A 25,761-nucleotide genomic window follows, 5' to 3' on the forward strand; every position below is an offset into this window, starting at 1 on the left:
TATTATTTGGTGTGAAATGGTTTCGTTTTCGGCAGGTAAAATCTTTTCATTAGGAAGGAATTTATTGAAATTAAAAATATTGAAGAATCGAGAAAAGAAACGCAACAGACTAAAGGCGTGTGTGATATATAAAGACAGATTAATTTTTGGCGAATTTCATCATCTGTACCCGCAACTGCGCGGTAAAGAAATAAAATTTCATGAGTATACAAGAATGCAGATAAAAACACGTGACTACATATAAGAGAATATACATGATATTTCTAATCATAGCACAACAAACTTTCAGAGACCTATATCCGTCGAAGAGAAGCTTTTTTTAAACTTTGAGGTAATTAAAACATATATATTGAAATTTTATGAAAAGTTTAATTTTGCAGTTATTTATTTAAATTTTGAAACGTACATTCAAATGTGGGCTCTAGAGAAATTACCTACACATGAATTTGGAACCGTTTGTTCATAAACGCTGAATACAGGTGACTGGGGTACAGATAAGTCAGAAAAAACAGAATGACATAGTTCTGGAAGCTTCCATTTCCTGTAATAATATATCTTGGAATTTAGTCCTTACACGAAGCTGTCGAATCGGATCCATTTTTTTCATGAATGGAAGAAGCGACCTCAAAAAAGTGAATTTTCATCTTCTGATGCTTCGAGTAAAGCCAGCTTTTTGGTTTCGATATCTAAAAGCCTCCGCTCAACGTCCTTTCCATCTTCATGATTGCCTTTTCTCTTTCGACGAACAGACGAAGACTTGGATGAAGGGCGTGTTTCAACGAAAATTTGTTCGGCGTCGTTTACTTCGGCATTTGACACTTTATTGTCTGTTTCAGTAGCATTAGTATTTTTTGCGATTGCTTCGGCATTTGCCACATTATCAGCTTCAGTTGCAGTAGTTGAATCTTCCAACAGTACCGACAAATTTCCATCTGTTTCTCTTGGGACAAATGTATCTCTAAGGAAAAGCAGGCTTTTGAAATTCTGCCACTTTCCATTATATATTGGTGCTTGCTCCTGTGAGGTGCCCGGTTTGCCTTTTGGAATTTTTTTAAATACTTTACTGAACTGGTATCGCAAATTTCGCCACTTCTTTTTAGCATCTTCTTCTGAAAATAAAAAAATATAAATTTCAGTTTTTTAGGTTATCTGTCAACAAGGATATCTTTTAGACAAATTGGATTCTTATTCAGGATATCGACGTCATCTATTGCTTCTAAAGAGGTTTGGCCATTTGGGAAACGCTTCAAAAGTTACATATGCCGGTAGCAACCATCGAACATTTTGAAAGGGTTTCAAAAGATTATTTTCAAAAGTGGAATATTCCCAATTGTTTGGGAAGTATCGACTGAAAGCACATAAGGCTCAAGTGTCCAGCAAATGTATTATAATTACAAAAATTTCTTTTCAATAGTGGTGTTGGCGATTGTCGATGCAAACTATCGTTTTTTAATGGTCGATGTTGAAGCATACGGAAAAGACAGCGACGCAGGTGTTTTCGCAAATTCAGCCATATTTGAAAGTATAAGTAATGGTAATTTAGCTTTACCAAGTGATAAGCTACTACCGAACTCCGAGCTTCAGGCTCCATTTGTGTTCGGAGGCGATGAAGCATTTCCCCTACGAACATACCTAATCAGGCCTTTCCCTGCAAGGCGACTTGAAAACAGTGTTGATATTTTAAGTACAATTGTACTTGTTCAGTACAATTCGTTTTAAAAAGTACAAAAGTACAATTTACCGATTTTAAGTACAATTTTAACATCAGAAATACTTTTTGAACCTCTCTAATCTCCGCTAGCACTTTGATTCTTAGTCCTTTTAAATTCAAGTTCCTTACTTGATTTCATGTGTAATTTTAGTAGTTTGGAACTGTTAATTTTCAAAAAAGAAAAAATACAAATTTAGAAAGAGTTAATGTTTATTTAAAATAATAAAATGGAGTGGCGGATTCCAGGTGTTTTAAAATATGAATGCGCTTGGAATTTCGTGAAAAAAGTGTGCTTTTAAATGCCCAGTCAACAAAATTTCATTTCGCTTGCTAGAAATAAAAGGAGAACGCAAGCGAAATTTCAAGCAGGACATACCTATATTTCATATTCCAAAATGAAATTGTGAATTGCAATTTTAAATGTAAACGAGATTGTGAATGGCAACATTAGCGATGAGCGTTGTGGTGATTCCAATTTTTTTTTATCACAGGTGGGTGAAATATCTGTATTGAAAAATCTAGTCATCTCATTTTACGTGATTGATTTTCACTAATATAAACTCATCTATCTACTGTATTAATTTTTCATCGTTATTGCCTTAATATTTGAATATACAACCCGCGACAAAGTGATATGGTCGCCCGGCTTGGGCTATTTATTTTATTATTCTTCAAATTAATTTTAATTATATTTTAATAAAAAAAAAGCTCATTGTCTGACAGAAACCATAAAAATAAATCCATAATTTGTAGAAATTTTGTGGGTAAACATTTTTTCACTTTCTTCCATATAACGAATGTTCGTATTTTATTTTATATAAATTTTTAATTTTGAAATTTGGGTTTATTTTTGTTAGACAATATACTATACTTTCCTAAAAAAAATAATTAAAATTTATTTGATAAAAATAGCTAAATAAAATTTCAAACTTTGTAAAAAATAGGAAAATTCAACAAAATTTTAAAACAACACCAAACTTTTTAATAAGAATTTTTAGAAAAAATCTAGGTGTGAAGTTTTATAGCCCATTAAATTCTAGCTTAAGAAATTGCAAGTTTGAAGTGGCTAAAAATTCGCGTTGATTGTTGATAATTTTTTTTGCGGATGGTGTTATTATTTGCTTCCATATAAAAAAAAAAAATTGTCAAACATATTTTGAATGGGAGAAAATGCGTGACACCGCCAGGAAAAAAATTATCAAAAATTAACGCAATTCTTAGCCACTTGAAACTTGCACTTTCATGAGCTAGAATTCAGTGGGCTATAAAACTGCATACTTAGCTTTTTTCTAAAAGTTCTTATTTAAAAAGTTTGGTGTTGTTTTAAAATTTTGTTGAATTTTTCTATTCTTTTCACAAAGTTTGAGATTTTGACTTATGTGGTTTTTGTCAGATAGTAAGTTGTATTTTTATAAAAAAAAGTAAACATTAAACAAACAAAAGAAAAATAGCCGAAACTGGTCATAATGTCGTGTCCCTATTATTTTTCACATGACTTTATGTGAGCGTGTCCAACCCCGCCCTCTTTACATATTACAGTTATTACTCTTAACAGATCTTAGGATTTAAATTTTCGGACGCCCACGATTTGAAATGGTGGTAACTGTTGGTTGACATTTTAATGAAATGATTTCTTTCTTTTCGAGCCAATTGAAATGATTTTTCAAAACTGCTGATTTTTGGCGTTTGGATCTTTGTCAATACAATGCAAATTTTTTACATTTTAATTAATACATTGTAATTAATACATTTTTGCAACTCATACCGATCTGGCTCAAAACCCTCATATTCAATATCTTTCGCTATTGCACCCAGCACATTTTGAACTTTCTGGGAATGCGTACCGGAATTTTCACGCCAAATCTCAAAAACATGCAATTGAGAAAATTCGCAGTAGTAACTTGTGCTTAGAAACATTTTGAATTAGAAAATTAGATAAATAAAAAAATAAACATGACAAAAACTGTAGAAAATAGTGCTTGGATTACGTAGTATTCCATACGCGAGCCTCTGCAGGTCGACGCATCTACACTGAACACTTTTACAATCTGAAAATATACGTAAATAAAAATATTGAAGGCCGATAGGGAAAACACACTTAAAACATTACCTAAATACTTGAAAGACGAACCAAGAAATACACAAAATCCTACTTTTCTAAAACAACGATTTGCATAAAACACAACACGAATTATCTGAAAGTTTTATTGTAGAAATAAAGTCAATACCTTTACGTACAATATCCATTGCATACAATTTTAATTCACTCGACCTTTCACAATATTTTAATTACGTTAAATCCAATTCAACTTTCAGCGTGCAGACGCTGTACAAATAAAATGAACAATTGATGACACTTTTGTTGCTTTTTTCAGACACAACCGTTAGGGTTAGGGAAACAAAAAGTATATGACAACATGAAGTTTGGACAAAAAATTGATTGCTAAGCCTATTTTGGTTCAAAAATGTGCACATACATTTTTTGAATTTTGGCCTATGGCAGCAACCACTGTGCAATGGTATTGACGGAAATGGCGCAAAGTACAATTAAGCTCAAAAAGTTACACTTTTTTCATTAATTTAGTACAATTTAAAAATCTCAAATATCAACACCGCTTGAAAACAATACCAGCGCTTCAGATTTCAATTACCGTTTGCCAAGGGCCAGAATGGCAGTAGAGTGTGCATACGGTATAAATTCTGCCAAATTTAGAATTTTATTGAAAGCAATTGAAACTAGTGTACCAAATGCTGCCCATATAGCAAAAGCCGTTTGCATTTTACACAACGTTATAATTGATATGGAAAAAGGAGACGATTTTCACAATAATTTTGAACAAAACTCAAGATTGACGAATACAAACAGCAACTTGAAGAGTTTCTAGAACAAACAACCACCCACCATGAGAAGCAGAAATTAAACGTTCTATATTTTGCAACTACTTTTCAGAAAATAGAATATAAAAATTCAACATTGTTTAATTACAATTCAACATTGTTTAAAATAAATAACATAAAATAATTCAACATTGTTTACTTACTTGAAATCCCAACATTTTTAGCTACTTCGTCCCATTCGTTTTCTGCAGTTTGTCTGTCTTTATAGCGGCAATGGCTTTTATTCCACAAAACACTTCGCTTTTGTACTTATGATATTAGAATTTCCATCCTCACTGCTGAATTTCTCGCACGATACTGCGGGCAAAATCAAACGAGTTTGATTTTCAAACAATGCGGGAGCGTCCATTCCCACGACAGCCGGTTCTACGTACCGGAATGACTCGGGTTTTACCCGACCAAGGGCTGTTGTTTCGGCGATCTAACCCCGTTTAGGTCGGCGAAATCCCTCAAAAGTTGTACGTCCACAGGGCCACTTCTTATTCGCATACTTCTGCTCAGGGCTGGCATTGAGTCAAACCCTGGACCAGAAACATATACCTGCTGCGTGTGCCAGAGACGATTAAACCACAACTCCACCTCCGTCAGATGCAATACGTGCAATGGGTGGAGCCATCTCCGAGTTTGCTCAGGCCTCACGACTCTTAGGCAATGGACCACTGCGTACGTGGCCCCTTGCTGCGCCAATCGAGCTGCCTCCACGGCACAACAGAGTCCGCCTGAGCAACTCAACACAAACACAACCGCACCACAACACAACGCAATAGACAATACCACAGACACAACAGACCACACTACAGATACAACTGCACCACCACCCACACGCCACCGCCAACAACTCCTATTTCCTCCGGCAATCTGCACGGTGTGTCAGTCCAGTATATTCCGTAATGTGACATCAGTCAAGTGCAACACCTGCCTTGGCTGGTGTCACTTTAGAGCATGCTCAAGACTGCGCACCACGCGAGATTGGACGAGGGACTATGAGGGCCCATGCTGTGCTGCTCGGTCGCAACCCCCAACTGCGACGCCGCCCACTAACACCACAGGGCAACAGCCTCAGCAGCAGCAAACACAGCATGTGGCGACACGGCAACACACATCACTAACACCCCACATTCCAATAAGTCTCTGTTGAATTGCGCCGGATACAACGTGCACCGTCGAGATCGCGAGCGAGATAATGGTGGAGGCCAAGCATTCATCATGCACCACACCGTGCAGTATCGTCTTATCGAAGCAGACATCGACCGCAGGGATACCATCTAGGAATGTCAGGGAATTGCTATCCGGTCAGGCAATGTCGAGCTCGAAATATTTAACATATATAAACCCCCTGCCACCAGCTGCCCGGCAGGATATCACCCTGAAATAGGTGGGCTCCTGAGAGGTGAAAACCATATGGTAGTTGGTGACTTCAATGCGCACCACGATCTTTGGCATTCAAGCCTGTCAAACGATCGTAGGGGAACACATTAGGCTGAGCAGATAGACAATTATAGGCAACTGCTGCAGCTCGCCAGACCTAACAATAGTCAGCGCTGGTCTGATAAACAGCGTATCATGGCGACCTATGCTGCTTTAGCATCAGCCATTTGACCATGTCAACTTTTCTAAAGCTGATTGGAAAGGCTTCGCGGATGTTACTGAAAGTGCCTTCGCTGCACTACCCATACCAACCGACGTTCACGTAGGTGAACGTAAATTCCGCAGGGTTGTCACTGCTGTTGCAGCCCGCTTCATCCCAGCGGGGTGCATCTCGGACCCTCGTGCGCATTTTCCTGCAGAAGCGGCTGTCCTAGCCGTTGAGCGCGACAACCTTCGTCAGGCCGATCCCGGAAATCCCCGTATTAGGGATCTCAACTCGGAGATTCGGCAACTTGTGAACGTACATAAGCGGAAGTAATGGGAAGAGCATCTGAAGACTTGCAACTTCGCCTCTGGTGTGAGTAAGCTTTGGTCAACCGTGAGGTCATTGTCCAACCCCACGAAACGTGACGACAGACTTGAAATAGACTTTAGTGAACAAGCTTCCTCGGACCCGGAGCGATGCGCGAGCTATTTTAGCTGGCAGTTCATCTTGCATCCTCCGGTAGATAAAGCCAAACGTCGAGTGACCAGAAGGCTGCACAAACTGCCAAGTGCGCCTCTTGTTTTCACCAGCGGTTAGATAAGGGTAGCCATCGGGAAGGCGAAGGCCACCAAAGCCAGTGGACCCGACGGAATATGCATGCTGATGCTGAAAAATTTGGGTCCTATGGGAGTAGCGCACCTAACGGAGGTCCTCAACTTGTCATTGGCCACTCTCGTCATTCCAGACATCTGGACCGGGGAAACCAGCCAACAAGGGGGAGTCTTATCGTCCGATAACCCTCCTTTCCCCGGTAGCGAAGACATTAGGGGCCTTGCTACTCCCGTATTTTCCGTAAAGTGCACAGCACAACAACAGCACTTAACGCCATAAATACTCAGATAACTCGTGGCCTAAACCGAAAGCGCTCCTGTGAGAGAACCATTCTAGTAGCGCTGGACCTGTCTAAGGCATTCGACACTGTCAGCTACTAGACGACATAGGGGCCTCCTCTCTCCCACAGAAACTCGAACGGTGGTCGGCGAATTATATGAGTGGTCGTCACCCGTCAGTAACTTTAAGAGACAAATCGAACAAACCGAGGTAAATAAAACAGGGGGTTCCACAGGGTGGTGTCCTTTCCCCATTACTGTTTAACTTCTAGAAAGCTCCGTCTACTACCAGAGGGAGTCTAGATTGTCTCTTATGCTGACGATTGCTCGATCATGGCGTCCGGGAATGAAATTGATGGCTTGTGCTCGAAAGTAAACGGTTATCTCGCCAAGCTTTCTCGCTTCTTCACTGCACGGAGCCTAACCCTCTCCCTAAAAAATCCTCAGCCACACTTTTTACCACCTGGACGAAGGAGGTCAGACTCCAACTGGGAATTCACATCAATGATACACCAATTCCGACGGTGAACAACCCGAAGATATACGGAGTAACATTCGATAGTCTGCCCTCCTCCTAGGCGCATACAACCGTCACTGTCAACAATACAAAGCCGCAACAAGGTCCTCAAGTCGCTAGCCGGCAACACTTGGGGCAAAGACAAAGAAAAGGGCAGGAGGCATCTCTACGAACTGACGGACGAAGTCCAAAGGTTCATCAAATAACCTCTGGAACCGACAGCTCATCGACAGGCCTTGAACCGCATTCACAGAGAGGCAGCCTCGAGTTATGTAGACTCCCGATCTCTGAATGCCGTTCTGGGCACACAACCACCAGACGTGGACAAGACAGAGCTTCGTCTGCCTCGGGAGACTCGGACCACAATAGCCCAACTGCGCTCTGGTTACTGCAGCAGGATGAACTCATACCTGAGCAGATTAAACGAAGATATTCTCAATGAATGCCCGGCATGCGGAGAGTCGCCTCATGACTGACAGCATCTCTTCGTATGCCCTCTAAACCCCACCACGCTAACGCCCCTATCCCTATGGACAGACCCCGTCGAGGCTGTACGCTTCCTAGGGCCGCCGTTAGCGGAGCTTGACAACAACGACTGAGGGACTAACCGATCTGCGCGGGGTTGTTTTAGCCGCTACAACAACAACAAAAATAACATGCGTCGTAATCCACGCATTATCGCAAAATCGTGCCTACGTTGGACACCTACATTTGCCAACATATGTTTGGTTTTGTAATCTGCCCGCATTTAACGCACCGCATTTCTCGTGTCTACGCTGGACGCGGCGTAACCCCACAAAACCATCAGTGTGAGACTTTAACCCACTAAACCTCCTACCGTCTTTGTGCCGATCCCCCCCCCGGCACCACCGTTAAGTATTTCGTCGGGTGGCGGTTTGAGCATGAAGCTCTAGGTCCGTTACTATTCACATGATTTCACCCACAGTTCGTCTTGGTTTGGTATTAAACCTACCCACCCCATTGGTATTTTACAACTAAGAAGTTCCTTTCTAAGTCTAGTAATATCCGGGTGCAGCCATTTTCTGCTGCTTATACAATTTTTTGAGAGGTTCGCTCTCCTCGTGCCGTAACTTTTCTAGGAAAACGGGCTTTTCATCTGGGCTGAGCCAGATAGTATGATGTGACAGCTTCTTACCTCGCCTGTCGTTCTTGCCTACGCCTCACTTACTCGCTGTTGCGAAGTTGCTGCATAACCAGGGCACAAGTGGCTCTAAATTCCTTCCAAGCGTATTGGCTTTGCAATGCCAGTGGTACTAGTGTTTCGGGTGTAACGACGCTGCCGAGACGTTCATTGAGCTTTTCTCTCTGGGCGCTGAATCGGGGACACGAAAATAGTACGTGTCCCGCATCCTCTATTTCATCAGGACCTCAGTAGTCGCAGTATGGATTTCTTTCATGTCCAAAGCGATGAAGGTAGGCCTTAAAACATCCATGCCCGCTAGGGATTTATGTTAGGTAGAAATTTACCTCACCGAGCTGTCTGTGCATCGATATTAGGGATGAGGCCTTTTGTTCCGCTACCCCACCTATCTTGCCATTGCGATATGCTGTTTTGTCGCATAAAAGAAGTGAGAATTTCGTGTTCCTCGTGCTTAGCCTTTCTTTTTTCAACTGCTTCCTGCGCCAATAGGTCAAGTGGGAGCATCCCGGAGATGACAAGTGCTGCGTCTTCCGAGACTGTTCTGTATGCAGATCATACTCTTAATGCGCATAAGCGATAAGTTGCGTTAATACTCTGAACGTACAATGGACGTTTAAATGTGTCGAACCAGATTGTACATACGTACATGAGTATGGATCTAACTACTCCTAGTACTAGTACTAGTCTCGACTGCTGCTTAGGTCGCCCAATGTTTGTCCCGCCGCCTTCTCGTTGACCTGGTTGAGATGATCTCGGAAGCATAAACGATGGTCTATCAATACCCCGAGGTATTTTACGTAGGGCTTTGATGAGATTACACTCCCTCTGACAGTTAGTGTTACACCTTCCACTTTTTTCGGTTTATAAGAACTGCTTCTGTTTTGTGTGTTGTAAGTGTGAGGGATCTCGCAAATAGCCATTCTTGTGCCGCACTGATTGACTCTTCCGCAATCGCCACTACTCCTGTTAGTGTTTTCCTGATGACCACGATTGAGACATCGTCTGCAAATCCAACCAGGGTGGCGCCATGTTGGGTGGATAGGCGTAGGATTCCATCATACATGATGTTCCACAGTAAAGGTCAAAGCACCGATCCCAGGTACTCCGGCCCTGAGTGCATAATCCTTAGGCCCATTGTCACTACTGTATTGAGGGAACGGTTACTGAGGTAGCTTCCCAGAATAGCTTGCAGGTATAATGGGATCTCTAGGACTCGTAATGCGTGAAGAATTTCCTTCCAAGAAGCACTATTAAATGCATTTTTTACATCTAGCGTAACAACCAGGCAGTATTATTTTGTGCCTCCTAGCCAACATTTGCCTTCAATTGCTTTTTCCGCTATGGACTTTGCCAGCTCGATTGCATCTGCATTGCTTATGTACCAGTTTGTGGTTCTGCTTAGTCTTCCACTTATTTCCTTCCATGAAGTAATATATGTATATGCACTCCAAACATGAACCATATCGGACCATAAAAACGGGGCTTTAAAACATCTCTAAATCTGCGCCACCTAGTGGGCTAATTCGTATATTGTTATATTATATTGTCATCGGGTTTTTCGCTAAGTTTAATGTTTCAAAACTATAGCTCATCGGGAAGTTGGTTAGAATTAATAGCAAAATTTCTGGAGATATATGTATGTAAGTGAAGTTAAATTAAAGCTTGTACAGACTTAACATTTTTATTCACTGGGCACGGTGGACCTGAATCAACTTTAAATCGAAGGTCATAGCACATCATATTTTTTGCTAATTTGGGTTAATTATGTTATGAATAACTTGTAAAAATTTTATAGCCCATAACTTATCGAGCCGTTTTTGAAAAAACTCATTTTTAATGGAAATTATTCCTTTTCTTTTAAAATTTTCACGCACCCGCTCTAGATCACAAATTGATACATTACAGTTTATATTTATTTTGTAATGTAACTTGTACGATTTATATACAATCAAGTTAGTATATGGTTGAAGTGTCTTAGCTTGTTTTATGCACAAGATGCCGATAAATTCAATTCAAACGAGAAGATTGTGCGCGCACAACATTTGTTCTTTTTAAGTTTCGAATATAAGTATTCTTTATACTTGCAATAGTTTGTGTCAAGCATATCTACAAAACAATAACATGTTTGCAAGACCAAAAGACCATGCATCCATGTAGGCAAGGGTCTAGGATTCTATAGCGAGCAAGATGTAGAATCCCTACATTCCGACTTTAAAGCAACTGGGACAAATATATAGTATTCGTGAAGTATCCGGAATAACCATCTAAATTACTGAGAGCAGTACAAGAATACAATGCTCAACATGTACATATAAGCTACTGTTTAAAAAATTTAAATGGTTGTATGTAAAACACCATGCTGCTCTTCTCTTAGTTGTCCAAAAATACATATATAATCTATATATAAATACGCCACAAGAAAATTTTGCAATCCCTTTTTTGAAGGCACCGTTTGCTCGATTTCTATGAAACATACACCATACTTACTTACGGCGAAGAACGGCAGATTTTGGAAAAGAGGGCGTGGCACCGCCTATACAAACTGAAATTCTCATATCGCTTATCTCTGGAACCACTTATTGTAAGGTTTTGGAATTTTATGCACCTACGTTTATACACATATAAAATCAAAGGAATCATTAAACTGGGAACCATTTTCTCCCAGATTTTAAAATCGCATTGAATCGTTGTTGTTTCGTGCAAAAGCTTTTAGAAGTATAAGTGTGTTTTTCTTCCGATATTTGGCGCAGTGATTGAGAGCTATCCTAAAAAATCATATTTATGATCAGATTGGTTTCACTTTTAGAACACATATTAGTAACATAAAATTTGGTGTAACTTTGTAGCCCAGTCGTGTGATGGAAAGATATTGGACTTTGGCCCAGTCTTGACCAAAACCCGCGTGAAACCACCGTTAGAGAAGGAAATATTATCTTCTGTTGTAAGTCTTCAAGATACTTTCTCAACCGTTAACGATTCTGATGAAAAAAAGAAAGAGTGTATGTAGATGTGGGCAATTTAGTTTTTAACCTCCAAGAGGCTCTCAGACAAATATAATCGAAAAACTTATTTAAAGTCTGAATTGGTATATGCTTGACATATTAGTCAGTGATGAACATCTTTTCTGTACATACAAGTACATATGCATATTTTTTATAAATGAAAATCGAGGTTCCTTTGTCGGTCTAATTTCAAAAGCAACTGAAGAAATTTGGAGGAGACTTGATAGAATTAGCATTAATCAATCCAGTATTAACGTTCATAATTCGATTTTAAGTTTTCCTGTAAATTCGCTATAAATATGCTGGTGGACTTCAAAATGTAATTCGCATAATGGAGTTAGTATTTGTGACAGGTAAAATTCAAAATTGTATGAAAAAAGATGTCGAATTCCGAACAATGGGCGATACTAGTAAATAAAAAATCTGCTTTATACCCGGTACAGTTTGTAGAAATAAACGATGTTCTTTTCAATAATAAAAATTTAGTTGTTTATAAAATATCGTGCATTTTTAAAACAACTTATGTATTACATAAAAAAAAAAATAGCGATTGTTGTAGCCTTAATAGTGTTTCCTTCACATTACAGTTTTTAAAAAGGGCCAATGTAATGCTTAAATCCGTAGTCCAATACGTATGTATGAAAATGAATACTTGTTATTTAAAATGAGTTTTTTCAAAAACGGCTCGACAAGTTATGGGCTATAAAATTTTTACACATTATTTATAACATAAATAACCCAAATTAGCAATAAAAAATGATGTGCTATGACCTTCGATTTAAAGTTGGTTCAGGCCCACCGTGTGGAATTAACATAAAACTATTAAAAAGAGAACGGAGGCCGCTGTAGTGTAATGGTTAACAGTGTGCGCTTCCACTCTGCAGTGCCTGGGTTCAGGCCCTGGTCATAGCAACATCGCAAAAAATATAGAAAAAAGGTTTTTTCTTAACAGCGGTCACCCCTCGGCAGGCAATGGCAAACCTCTGAGTGTATTTCTGCCATGAAAAACAGCTTTTCATAAAAACATGTAAAACTGTAGGTTCCCCCTTTGTGTGATAACATCAAGGCGTTCGCCGCAAATCGGAGGAGAAGCTTTGCTAAGCACTAACATATGTGTAAGCGCCAGTCTATTATTATATTATTAAAAAGAGATAAACGATTTTTTATTGAAAGTCTTAAAAAATATTTTGCTTTTTGTTTTGAAAGGTTATAAACTAGAAAGTAATATTCAGGCTGGTTCTGCAATTTCAACCCATTGCAATATAAATTCGAAGTGGCTTTGACTGAAATTCACTCGGAAGTGAATTGAAAACCTGCCTGATTATTTCATTTCTCCACCTCTTGTAACGATGTATCCACTGATTGCGCTTGTGTTGGTTTCAACATCTTATACGGTGTTTCCATGATTCGTAATTCGCTCTCTAAGTAATTCGTGAACCCTGTGAATTACCCTGTTTCCACGTCACACATTAGTAATTCGTTTGGCATCTCTAGTTCTTGATCTTCGCTATTTATTATTATTTTTGGGTACTGCAAATATCAAAAATGGAGGTAAAATTTAAGTTATCATCAACAATTTTAATTTAATATTATTATTATAATTTAAATATTATTCTATAACTAAAAAAAGTGCCAGCAAATGGGACCAGGCCGGTGAAAACTTCGATATATTTCCGATAAATATTACAGAAGTCACCGATTCGTTCGTCATTCGCATGGTAATTCGATCTGAATTACCTACAAAGGAGGTAATTCGCTCTCAAACTTTTGTATGACGAATTACGTAATTCGGAAGGTAATTGGCAAGGCGAATGACGAATGGGAGAGCGAATTACGAATGAGAGAGCGAATTACGTAGCGTGGAGACGCCGTATTACTTTATGATTGCGTTGTCGTCGTCGTGGTTTAACGAAGTCTTGCTGTCAGCTACTAATTCTTGAAAATTGCTTCGGCGTTCCTCTGTCACCTTGAGTATGTTAATAATCACAGCAGCTTTATTTCCTGAAGACTTTCGACCGAGCGAACGCAACCACGATTTTATCTGTTCTACAGTATACGAATTCAACGATTGTGCACTTATGCCCGTATGACACTACGTTTTTTTCTTATATTTCGAGTGCATTTTACGTTGTATTTTGAAAGAAAAAGAAGGTCACATACGATTTCTGGACTTGTGTAAGCGAGTAAGCTATATAGAAAAAACAAACGAAAAGCTAACGAAAAACAAGATAGGTTGTTAAAAACAGTCCGGCCAACTTGTATTTCGTTAGGTTTTTTGACCGATTTTTGCATTTTGACATACGAGAGAAAATAAAATATCCCAACAAATTGTTTGCTAAACGCGGCTGCCTTAGTACAGCGTAGTAAAAAGAAAAAGACTAAAAAAATATTCAGCACAATGGCTTTTAAAAAGAGAACTGGAAGGTAAAGTTTCGTATTCCACATTATATATTTATATAGTTCGTTTTTGTAATTATAAAAAATACTTTTCATAGGATTTAGCCATAAACTGTTAAAGGAAATTGAGTGCGAGGATTCAATCCTTCACAAAAATATTTTAAGAATGATTCCAGCTCAGTTTGCATTCTTATTAGAAAAAGTACGCCCTATATTAGCAAGCAGGATACAAAATTCAGGAACTGCATAGGAGCTTGCGGAACGTTTGCAGCTGACATTGCGATATCTATCCACCGGTAAGATATAATATTTTCTTGGTAATTTTTAATACCTAAATACATACATATGTATGTACATATTTCCAAGGTTAGGTGAAACCCAAAGGTCACTTCAATTGCCGTTCCGAATTCAGCAGTCAACCATTTCCAGAATTTTAAAGGAATCAATTCAAGGAATTATTTGAAATTTCCGGCAGGTGAGCAAGAATGGCGTGATATTGCAGAAGATTTTTATCAGATGTGAGGATTCCCGAACTGCATCGGCGCTTTAGATGGTAAACTGACAATTAAAAGTTTTAAATTCACTCAACTGATTGAACTTTTCAGGAAAGCATTGCAGAATACTACCAGTGAGGAAAGCAGAACCTACGTGTTTCAGTTACAAAGGATACCATTCATTTGTATTGATGGCAATCGCTGATGCCCACTATCGTTTTATTCATGCTGATGTCGGTGTTAATGGGAGAGTGGGTGATGCTGGAATTCGGTTGAACTCGGACCTGAAATACGCTATTGAAAAAATGAAGTACATATACCAGCCCCATGCACGCTCCCTCTCATGTCAACTCCCTCGCCGTTTGTGCTTTTAGCCGATGATGCCTTTGCTGTAAAAGACTACTTAATGAAACCTTACTCCCATCTAAGGCTATCACCAAGCGAACTTAAATACAACAACATACTTTCGAGGAACAGGCGCGTTGTTGAAAATGCTTTTGGCATTCTTGCGAACCGTTTTCGAGTTTTATCTTCACCCATCCATCGCGCTCCAGCTGCAGCCATTCTGATTGTATTATCTTACGTATGTGCGCATAACTTTTTTAGAACAGAAAATGTGAAAAAGAAAACTACGTTTGACGCCATTTCCGAACGTGAAATAGATGCCATAATAGACAACAACTATACAACAACTGCTTCTGAAAGAAATGCGTCCAAAAGGAGCGCTGAAGAAATAAGGAAAACTTTCGAAGACTATTTTTCTGCGTTAAATTAAAATATCGTTTCATTGTTTAAATAAACTAAAACTTTTCATGTTGGAAATTTTCCATACTTAGTCTGTTCCAATAGCAGTCCAGTTTACAGGATTTAGTCAGAACTTACAGGAAGTCCTCCTATTGACATAAAACCTGTAAGTGGGAACACATTTGAGAGAGTAACTGAGCAACTGTTCCTAGTCAGAAGTTACAGGATTTAGTCCGGAGTTTTTTTTCCTGTAAGTTAATGAAAAGTGTCAAACGATCAGCTGATTTACATGTGCAAACAAAAACAGAAAGCGGTGAAAGCAAAGAACCTTATATTTGTTAAAAAGTGGAAGTAAACAACGAAATATTTGAATATGTATAGATTTTAATAATTATTTAGTGATATTTCAGCCAAATCAGTGTAGTACCAATGACATGTACACAAACCGTCTGACGTTTTTACAGGAAATAGTGCTTTTTGCATTCCTATGCACTTCTGCATCTGTTCTCCTTTTACTCTCATTTGAGAGCGTAAAATTGTTGTTTGACAGTTCCACAGGTTTTAGTCCGAAGTTCAAAGAAACAGACTAACTAGTAGAAGCAACAATTAATTTATTTGGTGATTAAATAAATGAGTACAATGTCTTCAATTTAAGTACATACTAGCTAATACCTGCCTACTTCGCGGCGAACCGTGAGTAGTACAGACACTGTTACATTTTTGATTCAATTAGGGCAAACAAATATTTTAATGAAAGTAATAATAAGGTAAAAAAGTGGTCAGAATAATCAAAATACATATACACTCGGCAAAAGAATAACTCTGCCTCCTTTTGTAAAGTTTGACTATTTTCCTTTTGTTTATTGAACTTTAATAATTTACTTATAAAACTTTAAAAGTTTTGTTGATATGGGTTTGGTTGTAGAGTTAACTATACATCCCGTGTCATAATTATAAACGCACCACATATTGCCAAGTTTGACGATTTTTAATTAAGACATGGGGTGTAGGTCTTAATTAAAAATCGCTAAACTTGGCAATATGTAATGCGTTTATAATTATGACACGGGATGTATAGTTAACTGCACAATCAAAACCATATCAATAAAACTTTTAAAATTTTACGCAAATTCAGGAAAATTCATCAAAATTTCGATTTTTTTCTTTAAAATATTAAAAAGAAAATTGCATGTCTGTGTAGCTGTGTAATTTTTATGTAATAAAAAGCAAATTTCAAGTGTCTTAAGATCACCGCCGCAGCAACTCAATTTTTTTTTTTAAATACTTAAAAGAAAATTCGAAATTTTGATAATATTTTATGCATTTTCTTGAATTTTGTTTAAAGTTTAAAGCTTCTAGTGATATGTGTTTGGTTGTAGAGTTAACTAAAGTTTAATAAGTAAATTATTAAAATTCAATAGCATAAGGAAAATGGTCAAAACATGAATAAAAGGGGCACACCTATTTTTGTCCATGAGTATACATACATATGTACATATAAATAGTCATTGTGTTACATAAGCCCATTCCGTCTCAATTGCTCACTTTGCAGATCCATCCAAATGTCATGCATTTGTTTCTTCGCTTTGAGTAGCAAATCGGGGTCCAGTTTTGCAATTTCTTCACCCATGTATATCCCAAAACTGTTTGCCTTTTCGTCAGTATTATTTGTTTTTGATGCAACAAAATAGCATTTGTTAAATTTTGTGACTTCGATCAAAGCAGAGGCGTTTTCATCCAAATCACTATTGATTTTGGTTCTTCGTTTTCTTGTTGCATGGACCAACTTGCTAGTCCTACTGTTCTTATTGTCATCAAACCGACCACAGTTTTGCGAAGTAACCAGAAGTGGAGTTGCAATCTCATCCGACATGATTTTAATTGGCGATGCATCTCTATTAGCGTCTTCTTTAGAGATGTTTTTAGTATCTTCGAGCGACTGGATACTTCTATTACTTGTCATTGCAAGAGGGGTGATTGTTATGAACTCTGTGTTGTCTTCAATGAGCGAAAAGGATGACTATGAGTCAAAGCCTGGATCGAAACACTCAGCAGGCTGCAGTTGCTCCCCAGGCTTACGCGATGGATTGGGATCAAGGTCCAGGTTCTTCAATAGAGTGAAAATATTAAGCAAATTTTACGTAGCACGCGAATCGACGTTTTTCCCGGTTTCACACAATAAAAGTCGTGCCTTCAAACTCGACTTATTAAAATTATTCACTGTTTGAATATGCTCATTCACATGTTGTAGGAATTTCAAACCTTCATAGAACTTCCAGCTGCCTTTGTCTTTGCCTTGTCCATCCTCTGCTTCTCTGAACTGAAATATGACTTGATGTTGCACCACTTGTGCGTAACTTCATCTTTAAATAAATACAAATTCAACAAAAGCAACTTTAAAAGTTCCCTCCATACATATTTCTCGTCTAGTTGATGAACCTTCTTAATATTTAAGTTTTTATCTAGTCCATAATTTTTAGTTTGTACATCTATTGTTTTATTCCCAGCATTAATAGTATTAATATTACCTCTAAATCTGTTTAGTTACTTAAATTGCTGTTGTACTTCAAAAGACTAAGTCTTATTGTACTAATTTTAAATAAAGAATAAAGAATAAAGAATAAAGAATATATGTATTATACAAACATATAATATATCTCTTAGGTATTACATGTGAACTTGCTAAAAACTTACCGTATTGAAATGGTATATTTGCTGTGAACATTGAGTTCATTTCATCCACCAAAGCGAGCCAAAACTGCTGCCTTTTATATTTGTGCTTATACGATGGTAGCATATGATTCCATATATATTCTGCTCCGTGGACTTTGTCAATTAAGTGGAATACGTACTTGTCTTGCCACTTTAATTTCATTTTTATTGTTACAAAACTGTTTATGAAATGTCAAAACTCAGCTGTTCTTCCCACAGAATTTGTCTCTCTCTAACACATTGCCGAATTTTTTTTGTAATTTGACTTTCGTCAGTTTTTTTATTTGTATTTCAAATGAAAAATACAGGGAAAAAAACGTACTATCATACGGGCATTAAAGGAATTTTGGGTAATGACCGCTTCTGATACTTTAAACTAGGGATGCGAAGCACAACAGCTCACTCGCTACAGCGCGGGGAAGCAGGTGCTTGATGCGGGGCAAAAACTTAAAACCGAAAAGGTAAGCAACAGGGCTGGAAAAATTTATTTTTCAAATTATACCTATTTGTACCTTGTTCTACCTAAAAGTATAAATCTACCTAAAATGGTTTTATAAGTAGGAGGAAACTTTTTCCCTCAATGCCATATCAACTTTTGGAATAACATTAAACAAATTAGGCTATAAAAATTACGTTGGGAGAAATATCTTCGAGCAGTTCGAGAAAAAACCATGTTTCAAAAAAAGTTAATCACTGTACTTTTTCTATGAAACTAAGAAAGGGTTCCATGAAAATTTATTTGGCTACGTTGCAGATGTACCTAAAATGGTGTGCTTGTACCGAATATATTTTCAAATTAAACAACGGATGGAAAAGTATAATTGCATTTGCACTTCCATAACTGGGAAGCAATAGCCGTGTATGTATGTGCGCGTGTGTTTTTAAAGAACACAGCATCAATGCACGCACGGACTTAAAACATTAAAAGTGGTAGATTTTACATACAAAAATTGGAAGAAGTTGGTAGATTTTTTTAAAAGAAATTATATTAGATAGTAGATTTACTCATATATACGGTGACCATATTTATGGGAGCCGAATACGGGACAAAAAATAATTTTTGGAATCGTCTTCAAAGATCCTAGATGTATTAGCTCTGAAATAGCATCCCTGTAGTAACATCACACATTTTTAGGAAATTTTTCTAGAGATTTTTACCCCGCAAAATTTGTTTAAAAAAAATCTTTAAATTAAGTGCAATGTTGAAGTCGCTAAGACTTACCGCTAATTTTTGATATTTTTTTTATTGACCATGTTGCGCATTTTATTCATACAAGGTAAGTATGTTCGACCATTTTTTAAAAGAGAAATAAATGATCAGCACTTTATTATACTTAATTTTAATGAGGTACAAAACTGCAAACCAAATTTTTTTTACTAAAGATTCTAATTAAAGATTTTGAAATTTTGGTGAAACAATGCAGCATTAATTTTTTTTAGTTTTTTTCGCAAAGATAGAAATTTGCTATTTGAATAACGCAGTGAGAGGGGAGACCCGTATGTTTGCATGTACATATCGTTGCTTAAAGTACAAAACCGCGTATCGTCATTCTGCAAAACCGCGTAACTGAAATTTGCTGCCAAAAATTGGATTTGCTCACACAAGCTCTTGGCTCAATCCTTATCCATTAGTCCTGAAACATACTAGGCAGAAATGCCACTGCTTTATAAAAAAGAGAACCATTTTGAAATATGAGTGTTTTTACTCTCTAGAAAATAATTTATGCAACCTCAAATACGCGGTTTTGCATTTTGTTGATACGCGTTTTTGTACTTTAAACGACGATATGTATTTATATAAAAAAAATTATTGGTGCAAAAATGGTGGGTAGGCAATGTGGACAATGGTAAAGTTCTTTTACCATCTCTGCAAGATTGTAGGTCATGCGGAGTCCGCAAATGGCTCCGGAAGCATCAGACTATGCCGAGCATCGGTTATTTATTTAAGTAGAAAGTGAGTAGGCACTGTGGCCAGTGGTAAAGTTCATTTACCACCATGCAGAGTCCGCAAAATGCTCCGGATGGTTGTCGAGCATACTTTGAACTGTTATCAACTTATAACTTAAGACAGTTTTATTACATGGCAGTTGAGGAGTGCATGTGCAAAAATTTCATGTTTCAACAACAGCAACAACAAAATGGATTTATGGTGTTAGCAGTCGCGCCTAAATAGTATTATATGGCTTTTCTTAGGAAAAGAGTGTAACGAAGCGTTTTCTGTGAAGGCCCCGTCGCTTCTGTTTTCTATGCTGGGGTATACTCGCCGTGCCCAGGGTCCGTTACAATAAATTTATATTGTGGGGCCTTTGCAAATAGTAATTTATTTATTTATCCTTATTCTCTATAACGAGGAAATTCTTAAGATTACAAACACAATATGATTAACGGGATGTAAACTCCTAACGGTGCTATTCTGTCGGCGCTGCTGTATCGTCGCTCGGTCGCTGTGCGACGCCGGCGCTCTGCTGCTATGTGGCGTCGGCGTTACTATGCCGGCGCTCTGCTTCTGTGTGGCGTCGGCGCTCTGCTGCTATGTGACGTCGGCGTTACTATAACGGCGCTCTGCGTCTGTTCGACGTCAGCGCTCTGCTGCTATGTGACGTCGGCGTTACTATGCCGGCGCTCTGCTTCTGTGCGACGTCGGCGCTCTGCTTCCATACGACGTCGGCGCTACTGTGTCGGCGCTCTGCTAGTATGTGACGTCGGCGTTACTATGCCGGCGCTCTGCGGATGTACGACGTCGGCTCTCTGCTGCTACGTGACGTCGGCGTTCTACTATGCCAGCGCACTGTTGCCCCACGATCGGTTGTAGCTGTCACGCGTGTCCGCGGTGGACTGTGGCGTGGCGGCGCTCTACCCTTGAATAGACAAGCCTTGTATAGTCGCCTATTTACAAGTCGTACCCTATTCACTGGTAGCTGTGCGTTCACGACCACGGCTCCGCTACTGACGCGTAGACTCTGGGCGACGTTGGCGCTCCCTGTTGGTGCGCGGCTGCTGGGTGACGTCGGCGCTACTATGTCGGTGCTCTGCTGCTGTGTGGCGTTGGTGCGACGATGGCGGCGCGCTGCTGCTGTGCGACGTCGGCGCTCTGCTGCGTTGCGAGCGGGCGTCGCCGTTACGCATGTTCCCGGTGGACTACGGCGTGGCGGCGCTCTACCTTTGAACAGCCAAGCCCTGTATAGTCGCCTATGTACAGGTCATGCGCTATTCATTAGCAGCGGTGCGTTCACGACCACGGCTCTGCTAACGACGCTTAGTTTTTGGGCGACGTCGGTGCGCCCCTCTGGGCGACGTCGGCGCGGGGCTGGTAGGTGAACTGCCGTCGCCGTCGCGCGGCTTCACGGTTGACTGTGGGGTGGCGGCGCTCTACCTTTGAACAGCCAAGCCTTGTATAGTCGCCTATGTACAAGTCGAGAGCTATTCTCTAGTAGCTGTGCGTTCACGACCACAGCTCCGTGCTCTGTCTCGTATGTTGCCAAGTCACATCTGTTATAGCTGGTGTTCTTCGTGTTGCTGAGTTGTGTGGCTACACCTTGCGTTGCTATGGTGACGGTGTCGCAAAGGAGTGTTGATACGGTCTCTCGTGTTGGTTAGCCGTTTCGATGATGTTGTTGTAGTCGTTATTGTTGCCGGTGTAGTCGTCGTTGTTGGTGTAGGGGTTTGCGTTCGTGTGGGCTAAATTCCGCGGATATTTAGGCCTCACAAGAGCTTTAGGTAGGTAGGTTGTCGCGGTCGTCTATAAGACACACTTAGGCTCAGGGCCCATTGTGATGCCGCATGTTGGGTCAGCAACTCCCAATCCCTCCTAAAACCATTTTGAACTTTGAACGAATTTTAGAAGATCCCTGATTCCGACGCATCTAAGGTCCTCCAAGTTGTCGAAGAACTGCCTACCGAGAGTGGAGAGTCTTCGTCTAGATAGTGCGTTTGGCGCTGAGCACCGGCCAGAATTGTTTGGCAGTTTTGCAGGTGATTTCGTCCTGCCACCTTTCGTTCGCTACTTTAGTGAGCCTATCGGAGATAAGTAGCTTACTAGTTTGCAAGGGTATTCCTATTTCGTCATTTATATCCTCAAAAGGAAGTTTCGTGCCAAGTCGCGCCAGTTCGTCGGCCTTACAATTCCCCTCTATGCCGCAGTGTCCCGGAACCCATATTACCTTTGGGCGAAAAGACTCAGCCATCTCGTTAAGTGATGCGCGGCATTTCATGGCTACCATGGAGGTTGTCGGCTGCTTCGTGAGGGACTTTATTGCCGCCTGGCTGTCAGTGAAGATATAGATATCAACTTGGGGTATCATATCACACTTTACCAGTTTCGTGGCCCTGTCGATTGCCATCAGTTCAGCCTGAAAAACGCTACAGTGGTCCGGGAGACGAAAGCTGAGGGAGATTCCCAGGTGATGCGAATATACACCTCCTCCAACCCTTCCCTCGAGATTTTTGGGCCATCTGTGTATACATGGATGGACTCTCCACTACTTACAACGTCATGCTTCCACTCTTCCCTTGAGGGTAGGAGGGTCGCGAACGCTGTAGCGGGTGCAGGTTCCACCAATACGGGTAGCCCCGGAAACTCCGTTAATATTCTACCGTGACCATAACTGGTATTTGACCACTTATTTAGAATGTTCATTCGAATTGCCGCGCCACTTGCGACTTGTTTGGCATGTGGGTCCACCGGAAGAAAATTCAGTAGGGCATACAGTGCCTTGGATGGTGTTGTTCTCATCGCACCAGTTATGAGTGTGGACGCAAGCCTTTGAACCTTGTCCATTTTTTTGAAATTTACCCCTTTCCCAAGGGTGTTCCACCATACCACTATACCGTGATAGAGAATTGGCCTAACCACCGCCGTGTATAGCCAGTGTATTATTTTGGGTTCCATCCCCTATTGCTCTGCTGCAGGAATATAGTGCCACTGTTGCTTTGCGCACTCTATCTGCAACGTTGGGCCCCCAGTTTAGTTTCCTATCTACTATGAGACCTAGATATTTTGTCTCTTCCTTTATTGCGAGGGTGTTGCCCTCTAGTGTTATATTCCCGAGATCAGGTATCTTGTGCTTCCTGGTGAACAGCACAAGGTCTGTTTTTTCAGGATTCACTCCCAGTCCAAGCCACAGTAACACCACAGGGATAGTTTGTTGAGGGATCTTTGGATCAGATCTGTCAATGTTGAGAGATGTTTACCCGAGATAGCTATTACAATATCGTCGGCGTATGCAATTATCTGACCGCCAATGTCTTCAAGTTCCCGAAGAAGGCTGTCTACTGCTATGTTCCACAGGAGCGGTGATATTACTCCCCCCTGGGGTGTACCCCTGACGGGGAACCTTTTTATTACTGATTCACCTAATCCTGCGCTTATTTCTCGGCCGATTAACATTCGTTCAATAAATGAGGTTAGTGAATTGCTTACTCCCAGATTTATCAGAGATGAGATAATCGCTGCAGGAGATACATTGTTGAAAGCACCCTCGATGTCCAGGAAGGCCGCGAGGGTATATTCTTTGTAATAAAGTGATCTTTCAATTGCGTGCACTAAAGAATGGAGTGCTGTTTCGACTGATCTCCCTTTGTTGTAGGCATGCTGGGCTGCCGAAAGTTTGCTGCCCACCTTGTCTCTAATGTGCCCATCTATTAGTCTCTCTAGAGATTTCAACAGGACAGACGACAGACTAATTGGTCTGAAGTCTTTTGGTCTCGTGTGTGTAGTTTTCCCTGCCTTGGGAATGAAAACTACTCTTACCTCCTCCCATTTGTGGGGTATATAATTCATTCGTAACACTGCTTCAAAGACTGGTACGAGTATGGGTGCAATCATTCCTGCTGTATGCTGTAGGTCAGCGGGAATAATGCCGTCTGGTCCTGGAGATTTAAACGGTTGGAAGCTGCTAATAGCATGCTTTATGTTCTCCTCGGTTATGATATTCGCTGGAATGGCATCATGGTTGCCTATGATTCGGGTATTTGGGACTCTACTGTGGAGGCAACCCGGAAAGTGCGTCTGTACTAGAAGCTCTAGAGTTTCTTCGCTGCTAGTTGTCCAATCACCATCCTCCTTGATGAGATGGCTAATATTGCTGGGACTCATGAATAGTATTTTGCGCAGTCTGCTGGCCTCCGAAATACTTTCTATCTTCTGACAGAAGTTCCTCCATGAGGAGCGCTTAGTGTCTCTTATTGCATACTTAAATCGGCGTTGCTAGTCTTTAAATTCACTCCAAGAGTTGGATCTCTTAGCTTCATTAAATTTCGATCTGCATTCCCTCCTGAGGGTTGAAATTTAAGTCGACCACCATGGAGGCTTTGGCTTCCTACTTGTTGCCCTGATTGGGCAGGCTACTTTTGCTTGCGATTAAATGCTTTAGTTATATCGTCTACAACGTTATCATGTTGATGTTCCTAGTTTATTTGATTTGTGAGGTCAGAGATATTATTAGAAAAGGTTGTTTCAAACTTTTTCCAATTTGTTTTCTGCGGTTTAAGATCGCTTGTTGTTTTCTTACTGGTACGTATAGGTTATAAACCACGTACATGTGATCTGAAAAGGAGTTGTCTTTAGAGACTCTCCAGTCATTCAAGAGTTCTGCCCCCAGCTCATTGACACATGTAATGTCAAGGACCTCCCTTCTAACAGACGTCACAAAGGTAGGGGTATCACCTACGTTGCTAACCTGTAAGTTATTGCACATAATGAATTCGAATATCGACTCACCGCGTTCATTTGTATCTGAGCTGCCCCATATGTGATGATGGGCATTCGCGTCCGCTCCTATGACCATCGGAGTGCCGCGTCTAGAGGCCTCCATTACCGCGCTCCTTAAGGATTGTGGTGGAGGTAGTGTGTCTGCAGTCTGCTGGCCTCCGAAATACTTTCTATCTTCTGACAGAAGTTCCTCCATGAGTAGCGCTTAGCGTCTCTTATTGCATACTTAAATCGGCGTTGCCAGTCTTTAAATTCACTCCAAGAGTTGGATCTCTTAGCTTCATTAAATTTTGATCTGCATTCCCTTCTGAGGGTTGCAATTTCGGTGGACCACCATGGAGGTTTTGGTTTCCTACTTGTTGCCCTGATTGGGCAGGCTAATTTTGCTGCCCGATGAAATGCTTTAGTTATATCGTCTACGACATTATCAAGTTGATGTTCCGAGTTTATTTGATTTGTGACGTCGGAAATATTATTAGAAAATATTGTTTCAAATTTTATCCAATTTGTTTTTCTGCGGTTTAAGACCGCTTGTTGTTTTCTTACTGGTACGTATAGGTTATAAACGACGTACATGTGATCTGAAAAGGAGTTGTCTTTTGAGACTCTCCAGTCATTCAAGAGTTCTGCCCCCTGCTCATTGACACATGTAATGTCAAGGACCTCCCTTCTAACAGACGTCACAAAGGTAGTGGTATCACCTACGTTGCTAACCTGTAAGTTATTGCACATAATGAATTCGAATATCGACTCACCGCGTTCATTTGTATCTGAGCTGCCCCATATGAGATGATGGGCATTCGCGTCCGCTCCTATGACCATCGGAGTGCCGCGTCTAGAGGCCTCCATTACCGCGCTCCTTAAGGATTGTGGTGGAGGTAGTGTGTCTGCGCTCTATAAGTCACTCATCATGCCCGTGCTGGTATATGGCGCAGAAGCATGGACAATGACA

The 25,761-nt window shown here is 40.1% G+C and overlaps 1 protein-coding gene and 1 pseudogene across 3 annotated transcripts in view; one reads left to right on the forward strand and one right to left on the reverse strand.

The window, feature by feature from the left end:
- Positions 1–25,761, forward strand: part of LOC118745524 — a 418,331-nt gene that overhangs the window by 116,932 nt on the left and 275,638 nt on the right. The window lies entirely within an intron of this gene.
- LOC118745792 lies at positions 500–4,879 on the reverse strand (annotated as a pseudogene).

Source organism: Rhagoletis pomonella, unplaced genomic scaffold (assembly GCF_013731165.1).
Source record: "Rhagoletis pomonella isolate Grant_MI unplaced genomic scaffold, Rhpom_1.0 Rhpom_scaffold_00009, whole genome shotgun sequence".
Lineage (NCBI taxonomy): Eukaryota > Metazoa > Arthropoda > Insecta > Diptera > Tephritidae > Rhagoletis > Rhagoletis pomonella.